Here is a 20,099-nt window from a genome sequence, read left to right as displayed (position 1 = left end):
AATGTAAATTAGTTTGTTTTGCCCTTGGAGATTTGGGGATATGGTGTGGATTAGAGGAGGATAAAAGAAAGTACTAGTCAATTTGACACCAGGATAAAAATAGGAACCAGATTTGAGTTCTGGTACTGGCTTGCTATTAACTAGTTTATTATCCTTAACTAGTCCTTTATATATTATGAACAACTGATTAATAGATTCAGTTTATTTATGCAGTCAATGAAAAATGTATGTGACCCTGTTAGTCAAATCATGTCACTCCTACTCAAATCCCTCTAAGGGTTTCCCATCACTTCTAGAGTAAAAGCCAAAGTTTTGAAAACAACAACGACATCTCCTACTGCTCTCCTCTTGCTAATGCTGCCCCAGCCTCAGTGGCCTCACTGCTAATCCTAGGTTACACCCAATCACATCCACAGCCAAGGCCATTGATTGCATACACTTGCTGTAGTCCGTGTGTCTGGAGTTTTCTCCCCCTCCCCACCCAAAGTGTTTTCTTAGCTTGCTCACACCCCTCTTTCAGATCTTTACTCAAACATCACTTTCTCAAGGAGGCCTTTACTTATAACCCTACTTTTAACAGCACCCCTCCCCTAACACTCCTTATGCTCATTCCTGCTATGTTTTTCTACTTAGTATTTCTCATTATTTAATATGTCATTTATTTATTTATCTATTGACTGATTGACTCTTTTCTTTCCCACCCCCTCACAACCAGAAATTAAGGTCCATGATGCTAGACTATTTTTTGCTGTCTTATTGACCATTGTATCCTCAAAACATAGGACAGTTCCTGGCACAGAGTGGACATTCACTAAATATTTGTTGAACAAATGAAAGTAATGAGTACGTACCTACAACATGTTAGGTCTTATTAAACGTACTGAGCATCAGCAAATCATCATTAGAACGATGATTTTTTTTCTAATAATAAAATACCATGATGAGAAAGGATGACCTAATATAGCCCCTTAAGGAGATAACAGAGTAAAATGCTCAACGGAGATGCTTGGGGGAAATCTAGTTTCATATTTTGTAAAAATAAATTAAACTGAACCTAAAATTATATATAGTTTTTCTAGAACTTATGGTCCCTAAAAATAAATACATATCAGCAGATTCATGTTATCTCAACCTCTTCAGCTGGCATTCATGTGTTTCTAGATTCCAGGATAGGGAGAGAATTTTTATGTTGTAGAGGTAAAAGAGAATAATAGGTGTTATGGAATGCTGCTGACTAAACTGCCCTCTCTTTACCTTATACTGATAAGGAAGGTTGAGACACACTTGGAGTAAGAGCTAAAATATTGGCTGTTCAAGACAGAGAAAAAATAATAAACAAACAAATGATGAATAAACATGGTAATTACAGATTTACAGGTTCTATGAAGAAGATACATCCAGGGTAATTGCAAAGTAAAGGAGAGGATATTTTAGGTATTCATTAAGATCCCTTTTAGCTAAAGTCTCATCCTCTCCACTTGGAAAAGAAAAGAGGTCTGTTGGACTTTAACACAAGATAAAGGGGAAGAGTGACAAGAGAGAAGTCAGGTTAGCAAATCAGAATTTATTGCCACTCATAGGTTTATTATAAGTCATTGTAAAGTTTCATGCAGCAGAATGTTTTCTTCAATTTTATAGGAATCACTTGGGCTTCTGAGAATATACTTGAAGATAGGTCAATACAGAAATACCACTTGGGGCCTATTAGGGTAGTCTCCGTCAGAACCAACAGAGACTTGGATCAGGATGCAAGGCAAAAAGGTGGTAAGGAGTGGTTAGATTATTGACATATTTTGAAGAAAAAGCCCAACAGAACTTAGTTATAAATTGGATATTCAAGGTGAAAGTAAAAGGAGACATGAAGGATGACTAAAGTTTTTGGCCCCAACAAATAGAAGCTAAGTAGTTATTAACTAAGATAAAGAAGATAGAGTAGGAGAGGTTTCTGGACAGAAGATCAGGAACTCAGTTTTGGACACATGGAGTTTAAAATGATGATAAGATATCCAAGTGGATAGATTGATTAAGAAGTTACAACAGTCTGGAGTTTACAAGAAAGGTTAGGTAGTAACGACCATATAGATATTCTTGATTACTTGAGACTAGATGAGATACCATCAGAGTGGTGACAAATGGAAAAATACACCTTTAACACCAAGAATAATATAGACCCATGTAGCACATGTTTTCAGTAGTCTCTCTGTGTGTGAACACACCTATGTTCAGATTCCTAATTGTCAGAAGATGCAGTTTGGGACATTTGAAATATTGTAGAGGACAAAGTCATAGATCCAGTTCTAGCTGCATATACTGCTAGTTGTGTGGCTTAGGAAGAGTTAATTAAACTCTGAGTGTCAGGTTTTTTTGACAATAATAGGCCAATGATAATATCTTCCTTCCATTTTGCTTGTGAAGAACACATATGTGTGAGGTTGCACAGCTTGGAGCAAAGTAAAATACAGATATAGATAGAAAATACCAATTTAATAGAGGTCCTAGATTTTGCAGGTGGGAGTTGGATTGGTTGAGGGGGAAATGTCTCTGTCTCACAGAGGTTGCCAGAAGTTAAAATGTTTTATGTAATTTGTACAATATTACTTAAAAGATTAAAATGTTATTTGTAAATAAAAACTATCTTTCTGAAAAGTTGTTCCCCACTATGTATTGGGAGGCTTAAAAATGCATAGATTTGACCTAGGAAGTGGACTATATCATAAGAAAATAAAAAGATAAGTTTAAGGTTTTACAGTTGTTTGAAAACAACTCAAATGTCCAATAGTTAAAAAAAACTGTACTAAATGATGATGATTTACCCATAGAGTACACTAGCATGAAGCCATTAATATATATATAAAAAAAACTTAATAAAGTAGGAAAAGCTTGTATAAGGGGCAGGACAGGAATAAAGACGCAGATGTAGAGAATGGACTTGAGGACATGGGGAGGAGGAAGGGTAAGCTGGGAAAGTGAGAGAGTGGTATAGACATATATACACCACCAAATGTAAAATAGATAGGTAGTGGGAAGCAGCCACGTAGCATAGGGACATCAGCTTGGTGCTTTGTGACCACCTAGAAGGGTGGGATAGGGAAGGTGGGAGGGAGACATGAGGGAGGGGATATGGGGATATATGTATACGTATAGCTGATTCCCTTTGTTATACAGCAGAAACTAACAACACTGTAAAGCAATTACACTCCAATAAAGATGTTAACAAAGTATAAGACAATTTATTATTTTTTATTATTTGTTTTATATTAATTGTTTAAATTATAAGGAAAAAAACTAGAGGCAACCAACCATGTGTTGATTACCATGTGTATTTCAGGAGTGACATTTGGAATAATTTGCTCTACCTTTCTAAGGTTTCTAAATTCTTTGCAATAGGTGTTATTTTTTGTCATAAGAAACAAGTAGTTTATAGAAAAAATATATTCTTGGGCCTTTTAATATTTAGCTGTCCATACAACCAAGATGTCACTTCAGTCTCATGTGCTTTTATTGCCTCGAACTTACTTTACACTGAAGAAAAGCAATCTCTTTATTGAGGAACTAAACCATTAATTGAATAAGAGAGTCTCTTCTTTGCAATGTTCTGAAAAAATGCTATAAAAATAATAGTGAGACACTAACTTCCATAAAATATTTGTTTCTCTGAAGTCATTTAAACTTAGTGTTTTTCCTTGAAAAGCTTTATGAATAATTAAGCCCAGTCTAACTTGCTTAGAAAGCTCTGGTTTAAGCTAGCACCATTAAAATTAGAACACTATCACAAAAGACCCATTAACATAATTTAAATTTGGTAAGGAATGGACCCTAGACTATGCAGAAGTCAAAAGACCTGACCACTAAAATAATGATCTGACATGATGAGTGTTGTAAGAGTGCTGACATAAGGAAAAGCCTGTGTGCTCATTAGACATTTTAAAAGAAACTACCTTTAAGAAGTATATTGCAGAGTTTCAGGGTATCTTGATTACTGTTTTATTTTTGTATTTTTTCATCTTTATTAACTTACAGATAAGGATGTAATAATTTAATCGTTTACTAATAGGAGAAATGGATTTCCAATTGCATTTCTGTTTTTATTAGCTGAGTTTTTGAACAAATTGTGTTCTCCTAGTTTCAGAGTCCTCATTCATTAAATGGATAAATAATAGTCCCTAGCTCTATTTCATGCATTTTTAATGTGCATGAAATGTGCTAATTCTTGTATAGTTCTTAGCATTGTAACTAGAATAAAGTGATTTTTTATTATTGTTAGTATTATCATCACTATTCTTATTTTCTGTAATTTTCCTGTATTGGCAAATCAAATAAATGTATTACCTGAGACTCCTGAAAATAGACCAGGAATCAATAGTGTGGTAGTTTTCAGGCTCAGAGAAACCAAAGAGACCAATGGTTTTCTCCTCTTTAAAAAAGGCAACTTTAATGTTGAAATATATGTCAAATATGTATCCATACCTAAAGTTTCAATTAAGACTAACTGAAGTAATACAGGCGTAAGATCTTTCTAAATTATAAAGCTCTGTATAAATATGAGAGATGATTACTAATGTTACCAAACTATTGTACAAGCATTGCAATTAGTATCCAAGTTAGCAACCATTCTCTGCAACATAATAAAGGGCTTTAAGTGTTAATTTCTTCCCCCAAAGCATATATTTTATTTCCTAGGCATAATTTACATACTTGCAAAAGCAACTTGAATTTGTATTATCAATTCTTTTAAGAGAAAGATCCATTTTGAGAGTCCTTTTTTAATATAGTAATCTCATAATGTATTGCTGACTTAAAATTGTATATCATCTAATTATGAGTTAATATTTTATTAAATTTTGTAATATTACAATATTATTAAATTTTGTATTGCTTACAACTTCTGGTTTTTTCTAGATATACCTTTTCATGAGCAAACATCTGCACATAGTTAGATATCAGCTTTAACTTAGAATTCATGGTGGTGGAATATATTGGAGGAAAAAATGTGAGGGTCTACTTGCCAACTCAAAGCAATATGAACTTTGGTGCAGTGAATATAAATTAACTCTCTAGAGAAGGTTTTCTGAGAGTAGTGCTTATATGACTCATAATATCTCTTGATCCATGAAATGCATTGCACATCATCAGTTTGCTACTTGAATTGTCCTAAGGGGAGAAGCTTGTCATTCACTCACTGAAGTAAATTAAGGGCATACTAAATCATTTTATTGGCTGCATTATCAATATTTCATTATTTATGCAAATAACACAGTTTTATAACATTTTATAATAAATAATATTTATACAGTCCATTTTACTAAAGCTCTTAAAAAAACTAAAGAGAGCCTATATTTCTGTCATATTTTGCCCTTATAATTGTGATGGGTAACTGAGATTTAAGAATCTTTGTAACTGAGGCTGGTCAGACCTTGCAGGAGAAGCAAATCTATTTTAGCCTACTCTGCCTTCTTCTACAATATCATGAGTTGTTCATGATTCTGGTCTCTCAGGCTAAGGCTAATAAAAATACAAAATGACCAAAGAATTATACTCGACAGTTTACAAGGTACTTTCACATCTATTTGGAGTAGGCTGTGATTTTTCTGCCTGGCCTTCATCATGAATTGACTCTGAATGCAAGTTGCCAGGGCAGCGAGCAAATGGTTTACCCAATTTTCCTCAGACTGTGTTGAAAGTTATGGTGGAAAAATGAACTAAGTATATAAAACATTTTGAATCACCCAAACCTCAGAATCTGTTCATCAAAGAACTCTAGCAGGCTATCAGAGGGAAAAACTGAACGTGATTTTTTTTAGTAATTTGAATTTTGATTTTGTCATATTTATAGCTGAACTCTTTAAAAAATTTCCAAAAAACAACAACAAAACTTTTACCGGCTTGAATTCTTAGGAAACGGTTGTATATGCCTTACTCCTTGAGATTACTGGGAAGACTAAGGAAATGACATCATGTATGAAATCATCCAGGTATCTGGATCAGGTTTCCCTTAGAACTCTGTTCATATTGCTATCATTGCCCTCCTACAATTTTATTGCAAGTGCAAATTTACTTTCTGTCTTCCTCTGCAGATTATGAGCTATTTAGCTATATGAGCAGTATATTATTCTTTGTGTTCCTAGTACAACAGCATTTAAATGATTCAGTTGCTCATTTTCTCCTTCATTCAACAAATACTTGAACATCTTCTGTATGTATGAGAGAGTAAATCTCATAGTGTTAGCATTACCTAAATTTGGATTCAAATCCTAGCTCTATAAAGTAGTAATTTTGTGACCGCTGGAATATGACATTATCTACCTAAACCTTAGTTTTGAGTATATAAAACAAATCACATTGTTGTGACAATTAAATAGTAGCAAAACTCAGCAATTGCAAGCTAATTATAGCTAAAATTATGGGTTAAATTGTGTGGGTTAGTTTGTAGCAATAAAAATCCAATGAGAACTAAAATTAATAAATTGAGGTAATGGATCTATGAGTCAGCATTAGTTAAATTATGCTGCAGTAACAAGCAGTACTAGAATCTCATAGGATTATAACCATAAAAGTTTAATTAACTTATATGTCACTGTGGGAAAGCTGTGGTCTTGCTCAACGTACTTATCCTTCCATTCCAGGATCTAGGCTAATGAAGTAGACCTTATCTGAAACATCGCCCAGCTACATTGCATAAGGGAAAAAGCAGGGATAAAAATCAACAGTAATACTTAAATCTGGTATTTGTTACTTTCATTCATATTTCATTTGCCAAAACAATTTAAAATCAGTCTGATTTCAATAAGGCACTGACATGGGAAAAACATAATACAATCTATTATAAGAGGTAAGCAATACATGGAAAAAGACAATCACATTCTAGGGAGTCATAGTAGTTAACTCAGCCTCTATGTGAGGTAGTATGTATATTAAGTTCCTGGGACCAAGGTTTATGTGGGGGATGGAGAGAGTATCTGGAAATGAAATGATAGCTTGGGCCCTCCAGATGATAGGAATATTTGATTGGATGATACTAATTTACTGTAGGAACAATCACCAATGGGAGCTGCCCAAGCTGCCTAACCTTGACTATTTACTGAATAACTGAAATTCAGCAGAGGCATACAGGAGCCTTCAGATTTAGGAAAATCACATCCTGGTTTTAGTTTCACACACAGTGGTGATTCTGGAACTTGTCTATATTACCAAATTCCTATTCCATACCTCTGCACAGATAATATAGGCTCAAAATGCTTTCAAATTTCATCTTTTGTTACTTCTTCTTCTTCCATCAGTGAATCTCTAAATATTTTTTCCAGTAGTTGATCTTACAGCCCCAATTTCTTCATCTCATCAGGAAGAGACATTGTCTGTGGCACAGGAACATAAAGATATCTTAGGGGTTGGCCTTCAGACTCATACCTAAATCAAGTGCTAGAATCTGTCTGGCCCTACAAGATGGCTTGAAATCCAATGTCATAGAGTTGAAAATTTATTGAATTAAACTTTTGAACAAGGGAAGAGCTCAAAGCAGACATTTAGGAAGATAGAACTAACAATGATGTCTTAAAAGAACTGAAGTAGCAGTCTGGAGGTAGTGATCTTAATATCGCATACCTACCAGAGTTTAGAGACCCTTTCTTTCACATAGTTGTGGCAACTAAACTTATGATGAAAAATTCTCAACTGTATCTGCCCAGACCAACTGCTGTCCAGATCGATAGCTACCTGCCATTTGTTTTGTTTAATCATCATGAGATTAATAGAGGGCTGGAGACTTTAGAATGAGGTCAGGGTCATATTATTATATTATAATACCTAGTGTTATTTGCAAATGATATTACTATCATATAAATATATTTCAAATATATAAACTATATCTTAAAAAATTAACAAATCATTCATTAGTCATGAGAATTTTAAGAAAAAGTTATATAACTCAATAAAAGAAATGTAATAGGTGATGAACAATATTAAACCACATGCTATAAAAGATTTTAGTAGTATTTATGTTTTAAAACATAATTCATGAGTTTTATTTCACATAATCTTAAAAATGAGACAGCATTGTATAAAGACAATTATACAATTAGTGGCATTATACATAAAAAGTAAGAAAATGGTGGCATTATACATAAAAAGTCAGAAAATGAAGCTTTTAATTATCAGAAATTTCAGATATATGAAATCTTTTTCATTCAAATCAAAAAATTTACCTTAATTTTCCATTCTCCTCATAGAGCTATTCCATAGATAAAAACAAATCAGGTGCTTTTAGGAAATAACTCTGCCTCACACTTGGAACACAAAAATAAAGACAATTATTTTCACTTTTTATAAAATACTAAAGGAAGAATAATTATTTCCATTGCTAGAAATGTCAGCAATGAAACCAAACGTGTAACAGTTTAAATTTAGAAAAAAATTCAATGACATAAATTTGTTACCCAGCCAAAAATTATACACAATTGTAGTCACACATACTTATTTTGAAAGGAGTTCCAGAATGATGAATCTTAATAATATCAATCAGCATGCATTTTCAAAATACAAATCCAACTGCAAGTAAAAATCATAACTTTTTTTAAAGACTGGAACTATTTCAATAGATACAAATTTGTTCATGAAAATTTAAACAGGATATTGTTTCAATGAAAAACGGATTTCCTTAGAAGCAGTAATAAGTATTCTCATAAAATTATAAACAGCTTACATCATTCCTGGTATAATTTCCCAGAATATGAATATGTTGATTAATTTTGTGAGAAGCCGAATTTGATTTAGTCTTCTAAACATCAAGGGCTATACTTAAAGGCCAGTTTAGTAGTATAGTTCAGTAAATCAAGCTTTGAATTTCAGATTTCTGTGTGGACATTTCTCTTTCACTCCTGTGAATACTTTATTGTCTACTTTGTTATGTTAGATATGTTAGATATTAGAAAATATTTTATAATTTTGATTGGCTTGATATATTAATATTTATAATTTGATATAATGGTAAAAATAGATGTCCCTTAAAAATGTTTTCCAAATATTCTCTTATACTTTAATAATATATATCTTTATTTACATTATCAATAAATTGGGAGAATTGTGCTGAAATAAACTACTATTGTCTTGAAGGTCATAAAATAATAAGGTTGTTTCAATGCGATAGTGCTTTATCACAGGCTTAGTTACCTGTTCTAAATTATCCTAAGGAAAAGAAAGATTTAAAAAATTAAAATCCCTATCTGTTTATTTATCTATCTGGCTGTCATTCATGCAGTCATATGAAGCCAATTTCTATTGCTTCTTCTGTTAAAGAAACCAGTGAAGTTGTATATGTGCTAATGTTAGTTCTATTAAAGAGGAAAGTAGGGGCATAGAGTCAGAATTTAAATCCCTCCTTAGCTTTTTGACAGCTGTGGGTTTTTGCACAATCATTTCAACTACTCTCAGTTTTTTTGTTTTTTTAATCTGTAAAGTGGGAGAGATACTAAAACCTTTATTACATTATGGATGTATGACAAATGAGATAATGCATGTGAAATTTTATCCAATACATGCCATATGCCTACTATTCAGTAAACGGCAATTATTGTAAATTAGCATGGTGGCTACCCTGAGAATATAAGTAGGCCAATCAGGATTCACAACCTGCCTGATTCTAAATCCCATTATCCCTACACTGCCTCTTGGTCACAAATATCTCATCAATGAAAGAGCCCTCTAAAAGAGGTTTGCTAAAAGTGGTAATATTAAATTTGCAAATATAATTAACTAGGCCACAAAATTGAACAGTTATCTTGCTAGTAATGGAATTTGTTACCAAAGGCGCATTTAGTCTGTTTCCCTTGCAGCCAAGCCAGGTGGGTTTGCTGGAGAACAGAAGTGCTGATGAGACAATGTACTGACCCACTTTGTCTCCCCGCAGACGATCCCAGCTGGCATAATATGCATTTATTGTTCAAGTAAGACAGTATTTTTTGACTTTTTATTATATCTCTCTAAGGAAATAAAAATATAAATGTTGTTGTTGTGTTATCTGTAGAGGAAAAAAAAAACAAACTTGGATCTGATATTTGAAAGAGCTGAATCCCATGTGAAATTATCCTCACATTAAAATAGAAGCAGTGGTTTATAATTGCAAATATAAACCAGGTGTCTGTCATCATTTTTTATTCTAATCTCATCATAGATACATGAAACCTTGAAGTATATTTTAAATATATAAAACAAGGAAAACTATCTTAAAACTATTTTTATATTACACAGTTCCAGTATATGTCTTTCAAAGAGAAAGAGTGACAGAATTGAAGAGCAGAGACATAGAGAAATAAGTTATTTTGTTGATATTGGTAATATGCTAAAAATACCTGGATTTCAGATACTGAAGGATATGTTGACTTAAAAAAAGAAATGAGACTAGTGCATACCCACAGGGCTGTTCTGAAGGAAACACTGGTGAGAGCAAGTACTATTTCAATACATGTACTTGATAACTTGACCAAAAACTGAGTAGAAGTTAATAGGGTTTCACAACTAAACAAAATAATGTTTTCTCATCAGTGATGAGAACCATTACAGTCAATTTTCATAACCTTTCAGTAAGCTTTCAACATACTATGATATAAAGAAAAGAATATGGCCTTGAGGGTCTTTGAGAAGAGGGTCTGAATCTTAGTAACCCGTCTCTGAGTTTCTTGAGGTGAGATATTTTAACTCTCTCATTTGTCCAGACATTGAGAGGCAGTAAATGAGAAAGACAAAGATATGTAATTGCAAAGATTTATAATTTCAGCAGAAATTTGACTCTGAAATGGAGAGAAAAAGACAAGGAAGAAGAAAGGAATGTCATACAATATTCTTGGATCCAAGAAAACCTGCTCTGTTTACTTTCATGGCTTGTACTCTAAACGTGCATATTTACTCCAACTTGGTCTTTTAAGGAAGGGCAAGTTAACTCTAGTAGTTTGAAAGTATTAAATCAACAAATTTATTGATTCTACATTTGTTCAAGTAATTTATATTTAGACAGTATAAAAAGAGAATATATTACCAACATCAATATATTTAGAGAGGCAATACACAGAAAAGTACACAGATCCAAATATGAGATAATAAAATTAACAAAAATTTTGGAGAAAAGTCACAAAGAAGGACATAGTGGTTAATATCATTGAGTGAGGATCTCATTGGGTGAAGCACACAATTGAAACAATGTGCAATTTTAAAATTTGTTAAGTCACTCATTGATTTTTTTGAATTTTATTTTATTTTTTATACACCAAGTGCTTATTAGTCATCAATTTTATACACATCAGTGTATACATGTCAATCCCAATCGCCCAATTCATCACACCATGATCCCCACCCCCCCACCGCTTTCCCCCCTTGGTGTCCATATGTTTTTTCTCTACATCTGTGTCTCAATTTCTGCCCTGCAAACTGGTTCATCTGTACCATTTTTTCTAGATTCCACATATATGCGTTAATATATATTTGTTTTTCTCTTTCTGACTTAATTCACTCTGTATTACAGTCTCTACATCCATCCACGTCTCAACAAATGACCAATTTCGTTTCTTTTTATAGCTGAGTAATATTCCATTGTTTATATGTACCACATCTTCTTTATCCATTCGTCTGTTGATGGGCGTTTAGGTTGCTTCCATGTCCTGGGTAGTGTAAATAGTGCTGCAGTGAACATTGTGGTACATGACTCTTTTTCAATTATGGTTTTCTCAGGGTATATGCCCAGTATTGGGATTGCTGGATCATATGGTAGTTCTGTTTTAGGTTTTTAAGGAACCTCCATACTGTTCTCCATAGTGCCTGTATCAATTTACATTCCCACCAACCGTGTAAGAGGGTTCCCTTTTCTCCACACCCTCTCCAGCATTTGTTGTTTGTAGATTTTCTGATGATGCCCATTCTAACAGGTGTGAGGTGATAGCTCATTGCAGTTTTGATTTGCATTCCTCTAATAATTAGTGATGTTGAGCAGCTTTTCATGTGATGCTTGGCCATCTGTATGTCTTCTTTGGGAAAATGTCTATTTAGGTCTTCTGCCCATTTTTGGATTGGTTTCTTTGTTTTTTTAATAGTAAGCTGCATGAGCTGTTTATATAGTTTGGAGATTAATCATTTGTCCATTGATTCGTTTTCAAGTATTTTCTCCCATTCTGAGGGTTGTCTTTTCATCTTGTTTATGGTTTCCTTTGCTGTGCAAAAGCTTTGAAGTTTCATTAGGTCTCATTTGTTTATTTTTGTTTTTATTTCCATTACTCTAGGGGGTAGAGCAAAAAACCATCTTGCTGTGATTTATGTCATAGAGTGTTCTTCCTATGTTTTCCTCTAAGAGTTTTATACTGTCCAGTCTTACATTTAGGTCTTTAATCCATTTTGAGTTCATTTTTGTGTATGGTGTTAGAGAGTGTTCTAATTTCATTCTTTTACATGTAGCTGTCCAGTTTACCCAGCACCACTTATTGACTAGACTGTCTTGTCTCCATTGTATATCCTTGCCTCCTTTGTCATAGGTTAGTTGACCATAGGTGCGTGGGTTTATCTCTGGGCTCTCTGTCCTGTTCCATTGATGTATGCTTCTATTTTCATGCCAGTACCATATTTTCTTGATTACTATGGCTTTGTAGTATAGTCTGAAGTCAGGGAGTCTGATTCCTCCAGCTCCGTTTTTTTCCTTCAAGACTGCTCTGGCAATTCGGGGTCTTTTGTGTCTCCATACAAATTTTAAGATTTTTTGTCCTACTTCTGTAAAAAATGCGATTGGTAATTTGATAGAGATTACATTGAATCTGTAGATTGCTTTGGGTAGTATAGTCATTTTGACAATATTGATTCTTCCAAACCAAGAAGATGGTATATCTCTCCATCTGTTGGTATCATCTTTAATTTCTTTCATCAGTGTCTTTTAGCTTTCTTCATACAGCTCTTTTGTCTTCCTAGGTAAGTTTATTCCTAGGTATTTTATTCTTTTTGTTGTACTGGTAAATGGGAGTGTTTCCTTAATTTCTCTTTCAGATTTTTCATCATTAGTGTATAGGAATGCAAGAGATTTCTGTGCATTAATTTTGTATCCTGCAACTTTACCAAATTCATTCATTAGCTCTAGTAGTTTTCTGGTGGCATCTTTAGGATTCTCTATGTATAGTATCATGTCATCTGCAAACAGTGACAGTTTTACTTCTTCTTTTCCAATTTGTATTCCTTTTATTTCTTTTTCTTCTCTGATTGTCATGGCTAGGACTTCCAAAACTATGTTGAGTAATAGTGGTGAGAGTGGACATCCTTGTCTTGCTCCTGATCTAGAGGAAATGCTTTCAGTTTTTCACCATTGAGAATGATGTTTGCTGTGGGTTTGTTGTATATGGCCTTTATTATGTTGAGGTAGGTTCCCTCTATGCCCACTTTCTGGAGAGTTTTTATCATAAATTGATGTTGAATTTTGTCAAAAGCTTTTTCTGCCTCTATTGAGATGACCATATGGTTTTTATTCTTCTATTTGTTAATATGGTGTATCACATTGATTGATTTGCATATATTGAATCTTTGTATCCCTGTGATAAATCCCACTTGATCATGGGGTATGATCCTCTTAATGTGTTGTTGGATTCTGTTTGCTGGTATTTTGTTGAGGATTTTTGCATCTACGTTCATCAGTGATATTGGTATGTAATTTTCTTTTTTTGTAGTATCTTTGTCTGGTTTTGGTGTCAGGGTGATGGTGGCCTCACAGAATGAGTGTGGGAGTCTTCCGTCCTCTGCAGTTTTTTGGAAGAGTTTGAGAAGGATGGGTGTTAGCTCTTCTCTAAATGTTTGATAGAATTCACCTGTGAAGCCATCTGGTTCCAGACTTTTTTTTGTTGGAAAATTTTTAATCACATTTTCATTTCATTAGTTGTGATTGGTCTGTTCTTATTTCTGTTTCTTCCTGGTTCAGTTTTGGAAGGTTATACCTTTCTAAGAATTTTTCATTTCTTTCAGGTTGTCCATTTTATTGGCATAGAGTTGCTTGTAGTAGTCTTTTAGGATGCTTTGTATTTCTATGGCGTCTGTTATAACTTCTTTTTCATCTCTAATTTTATTGATTTGAGTCCTCTCCCTCTTTTTCTGGATGAGTGTGACTAATGGTTTATCAATTTTGTTTATCTTCTCAAAGAACCAGCTTTTAGTTTTATTGATCTTTGCTATTGTTTTCTTTGTTTCTATTTCACTTATTTATGCTCTGATCTTTATGATTTCTTTCCTTCTGCTAACTTTGGGTTTCATTTGTTCTTCTCTCTCTAGTTCCTTTAGGTGTAAGGTTAGATTGTTTATTTGAGATTTTTCTTGTTTCTTGAGGTGGGCTTATATAGGTATAAACTTCCCTCTTAGAACTGCTTTTGCTGCATCCCATAGGTTTTTGATGATCATGTTTCTTTATCATTTGTCTCTAGGTATTTTTTGATTTCCTTTTTGATTTCCTCTTTGATTTCTTCAGTGATCTCTTGGTTATTTAATAACGTATTGTTTAGCCTCCATGTGTTTGTGTTTTTTATATTTTTTTCCCTGTAATTGATTTGTAATCTCATAGCGTTGTGGTCAGAAAAGATGCTTGGTATGATTTCCATTTTCTTAAGTTTACTGAGGCTTGATTTGTGACTCAAGGTGTGATCTATCCTGGAGAATGTTCCATGCACACTTGAGAAGAAAGTGTAATCTGATGTTTTTGGATGTAATATCCTATAAATATCAATTAAATCTCTCTGGTCTATTGTGTCATTTAAAGCTTGTGTTTCCTTACTTATTTTCATTTTGGATGATCTGTCCATTGGTGTAAGTGAGGTGTTAAAGTCCCCCGCTATTATTGTTACTGTTGATTTCCTATTTTATAGCTGTTAGCAGTTGCCTTATGTATTGAGGTGCTCCTATGTTGGGTGCACATATATTTAGAATTGTTATATCTTCTTCTTGGATTGATCCCCTGATCATTATTTAGTGTCCTTCCTTGTCTCTTGTAACATTTATTTTAAAGTCTATTTTATCTGATATGAGTATTGCTACTCCAGCTTTCTTTTGATTTCCATTTGCATGGAATATCTTTTTTCATCCCCTCACTTTCAGTGTGAATGTGTCCCTAGGTCTGAAGTGGGTCTCCTGTAGACAGCATATATATGGGTCTTGTTTTTGTATCCATTCAGCTAGCCTCTGTCTTTTGGTTGGAGCATTTAATCCATTCACGTTTAAGGTAATTATTGCTATGTATGTTCCTATCACCATTTTGTTGTTTTGGGTTTGTTTTTGTAGGTCCTTTTTTCCTCTTGTGTTTTCCAGTTAGAGAAGTTCCTTTAGCATTTGTTGTAGAGCTGGTTTGGTGGTGCTGAATTCTTTTAGCTTTTGCTTGTCTGTAAAGCTTTTGATTTCTCCATCGAATCTGAATGAGATCCTTGCTGGGTAGAGTAATCTTGGTTGTCGGTTTTTCCCTTTCATCACTTTAAGTATATCATACCACTCCCTTCTGGCTTGTAGAGTGTCTGCTGAGAAATCAGCTGTTAACCTTATTGGAGTTCATTGTATATTATTTGTCATTTTTCCCTTGCTGTTTTTAATCATTTTTCTTTGTCTTTAATTTTTGCCAGTTTGATTATTATGTGTCTCAGCATGTTTCTCCTTTGGTTTATCCTGTATGGGACTCTCTGTGCTTCCTGGACTTGGGTGGCTATTTCCTTTCCCATGTTAAGGAAGTTTTTGACTATAATCTCTTCAAATATTTTCTTGGGTCCTTTCTCTCTCTCTTCTCCTTCTGGGACCCCTATAATGCGAATGTTTTTGCGTTTAATGTTGTCCCAGAGGTCTCTTAGGCTGTCTTCATGTCTTTTCATTCTTTTTTTAAATTCTTTTCCACAGCAGTGAATTCCACCATTCTGTCTTCCAGGTCACTTATCTGTTCTTCTGCCTCAATTATTCTGCTATTGATTCCTCCTAGTGTAGTTTTCATTTCAGTTTTTGTATTGTTCATCTCTGTTTGTTTGTTCTTTAATTCTTCTAGGTCTTTGTTAACTATTTCTTGCATCTTCTCGATCTTTGTCTCCATTCTTTTTTTGAGGTCCTGAATCATCTTCACTATCTTTATTCTGAATTCTTTTTCTGGAATGTTGCCTATCTCCACTTCATTTAGTTGTTTTTTTGGGTTTTTATCTTGTTCCTTCATCTGGTACATAGCCCTCTGCCTTTTCATCTTGTCTATCTTTCTATGAATGTGGTTTCTGTTCCACAGGGTGCAGGACTGTAGTTCTTTTTGCTTCTGCTCTCTGCCCTCTCCACTCATTGATTTTTAATAAAATACCTTTACTGAAAATTATATCTATAGCTTTGTAGACCAGATTTGCATTGCAAAGCTTACCATGTGCTTTGTTACTACCCTATATTCAAACCTGTGTTTATGTGGCTTTTGGGAACTTGCATAAGTACACCAATGCTCAATTTCTTTATTGAGAAAATAAGCAAAATTGTATTTCTTTGCAGGATTGTATAAGCATTAGAGGTACCCATGTAAAGGACTACCATCAGTACACATCATACAAAGAATGTGTTATTAGTGTTTGTTATGATGATGATGATGTTGATGGTGATTATAATTATGGCATGGGGGAGGATGCTATAACAATCTCTAGCACTGAGTCATTTGTATGTGTGTGTATGCAAGATGAGGTTCCCAACCTCAAGGTCATAATTTATAATTCAATGAGTTGCACACACACACACAGACAAACACAGTAAGTACAAAATCCGATACCATAGTTTTATGTGCAAATTACTAGAAGCAAATAGAAAATGAGGTACCTAACTCTCTCAAACTGAAGTTTGACAATTTGCTTCACAGATGTAGTTATATTGGAACTATGCAGACAAATCAGAAAGATAAATACACTTTTAAATATTTGGTACAGTTTTTATGACTCCTCAGGAGTACCCTTTTATTCAGTTTACTATCCTATTCCTTCAGTTATTTCCCACCTGGGAAAATGTTAAGTTCTCTTACATATCTTATCAGTTCCCTCTGAATATGTTAATTTACTTATATCACTTTCAAATTATAGTCCTTATAAGGGAATGCAATATTTGTCATTCTAGAAAACAGAAGAAATAACCATAAGCCATTTTCTTCTATGTACCACTCTTTAATTATTGCACCCAAAGAAAGTAACACATGTTAAATCTGATAGATAATTAAACCCCATCAAAAATTAGGATATTTTGGGCCTAATTTACATGATGTGAAAATGAATAAAACAGAAATGTATGTGAGATCTGGATCCTTCTCATGCAAATGAACTGAAGTGAGAAAATCTCAAACTTGAAATTAAGATAAAAACTAACACAGTGCTTTAAAAGAACAATCTATAAATTCTACAAGTAGACTTTGAAGAAATTAAGGTTTGCACTGTGTACAAACAGGAAAAACTTCAAACTTGACATGACAGTTTTGTAGACTACCAGGATCCTGTGACTACAGTATAGACTTCAAGTAGAGATCACATTTCTATTTATATGTAATACAACAAATAGAATGTAATCAATCTGTACATGACAAAGATTTTTACCTTAACACAAATAAAGACTCCCTTTCAGATATCCCAGTTCATTACTCAGGGTCTTTTCTAAGGTTTAGAAATAGGTTTTCTGTGTCTTCACCTGCAGATACCTCCTCCTACAGCTGCCTCCTCAAGCCATGAGAGCAATTTTCTGTTCCCAGTACCTTCATTAGAGCATTACTCCACTGTACACAGTTGTCTCCACATCTCCTCTGATGCTGTTACTTCTCTTCTAAACTCAAGAAAGGAATCCTGGGTCTCCTCTCCTATAAAATTTTGAGACATGTTTGTGCCTCAATTCCCCTTAGTATGACTTTAAAAAAAGGCTTGGAATGAAATAAACAAAAAAATTTGACCTGGCTCTGTGTTCAGAGATAACGGAAGGAAATAATGACACAAAAATAGTTAACAAGTACTAAATGTCTTTGCACAAGTCCAAACATATCCTCACTGTAACTCTGGAAGCCTCCAGGCTTAGTCCTCCATGTTGCAGGGACTAGAACTGTCTATAATACTCCCCCACTGGCAGCGTGCTCTGAGCTGGTCAGCCTTTACATTCTCCAAGAAACCTCTGCATATATTGTTCCTTCCCTCTACTTTGATGATTGATTCCTGTGGTTCCTTTCCTTTTTCCATACTGCTTTCCAGGATAATTGGCAGTGAAGATGTCCACTGCCATCATGAAAACCCTACCCTTGGTAGCTTATACTATGAATTTGCTTGTCTTTTCAATTCAATTCACATACTAAATGAGTTGTTAACATTTTTAAAAAGATGAGTAAAATACGTCATACTTCTAGTAATTTAGTGTGTAAACACTGGGAGAGAGTTTTAGCTTTTAGAACTATCTGGAGTATTATATCTTAAAACTTCTGAAGAACCTGCTTTGAGATTAGATTATTATCCACACATCTTTTATCAGTTGTAGAAGACTAGAATATATAGTATTTTAAGAACTTAACCCTACACACCATAAGAAATATAATAATTTTAAGATAATAAATCTATTTTAAATAACATCTTACATAAGCCTGTGGATGGGCTAATGTTTTAATACTCTCACTGATATGTTCAATTTTTAACCCTGCAGTTTGAAGGTTTTCTAAAAATTTGAATTATGCAAGGCATATTAACATTGCTTTGACAACATCTGTATGGAAAAGATCTGTGCTGAAGCAATTTTTTATTTTCTTTTTTGGTACGCGGGCCTCTCACTGTTGTGGCCTCTCCCATTGCGGAGCACAGGCTCTGACGCGCAGGCTCAGCGGCCATGGCTCATGGACCCAGCCGCTCCGTGGCATATGGGATCTTCACGGACCGGGGCATGAACCCATGTCCCCTGCATCGTCAGGCGGACTCTCAACCCCTGCACCACCAGGGAAGCCCTGTGCTGAAGCAATTTATAGCATGTATACAAAATGGTGGTATTATAAAATGCATATATCTTGATAAATTCTATTTTTGAAAGTTAAAATATCAGCAAAAAATACTTTCTGTACAAAATACTTTCATCACATATCCAAAATGATTTTATCTAATTAGGATGATAATTTTTAAAATTTTAGTAATTAAAGGCTACCTTCAGTCATACATTTTCAAGCTTAAGGCTATGCTTGAGTATGCAAGATAGCATTCAGAGATCTTGTTAGTGCCACCTGCATTTCATTGGTCACTTTCTTATCATGTAAGTAAATTTCAATCTTGTTGACACAAAATGTGTAAACACAGGTTTTTCAGACAATAAGATTTGCCACATTTATGGCAGAGTTCTTCAAATTATTTTTAAGTCACATATATGTGTGTGTGTACATATATATAATTAGAAAATAAAATGCTAGGATATTATGTAACAAATTCAAATCATTGTATTGGAATGGGAATATGCGTACAGTAGTTAGTCAGTTAACTAGATTCTCCGAGCTAATATCAGGGAATATGAGCTTCATTTTCATAAATTCCATTTTGCATTTAGGTCAGCAGAAATGAAATGAATTTGTTCTTGTACCCACATATTTAAATGAAGAAAATTATTTTGTAGGAAATAATGTATGGCTGATGACAATGCACTACTGTTCCAACCTTGATGGCTGTCAGATAGTTTCTAGTAGGGCAGGACAGGGGGAAATGAATAATTATGGTTTTGAGTGTGTACTATAAACTTAGCATTTCTCAATTGAGTAGGGTTCTTTCAAAGATCACACTAGCCTTTAGAAATCTGTGCAATAAAAATCTTCTTTAATACCATTTTTACCTCATTGGATGCTCCAGGTCATGGTTGTTTTTGTGTTCTTGTGACATTTCCTCTTCCAGTAATGTCAGAATGCTTGTTTTTAATTTAAAACAAGGAAGAAAGTTTCTGCCCACTTACTGTTGCAAAACTAAATACAAGTTAAAGAATGATTAAGTTAACAAAGGTACTTTTAATAAAAATATTAGCTATGAAAACCACAAAGCAAGAATAAAACCTGAAATATAAAAATTTAATTATAATGCAGTATGTGCAAAAGCTATTTAGAATTTTGACTGATTCAAATTGAA

Source organism: Phocoena phocoena, chromosome 5, assembly GCF_963924675.1.
Source record: "Phocoena phocoena chromosome 5, mPhoPho1.1, whole genome shotgun sequence".
Taxonomy (NCBI): domain Eukaryota; kingdom Metazoa; phylum Chordata; class Mammalia; order Artiodactyla; family Phocoenidae; genus Phocoena; species Phocoena phocoena.
The sequence above is the reverse complement of the archived record's forward strand: the minus strand, read 5'-3'. Positions refer to the sequence as shown.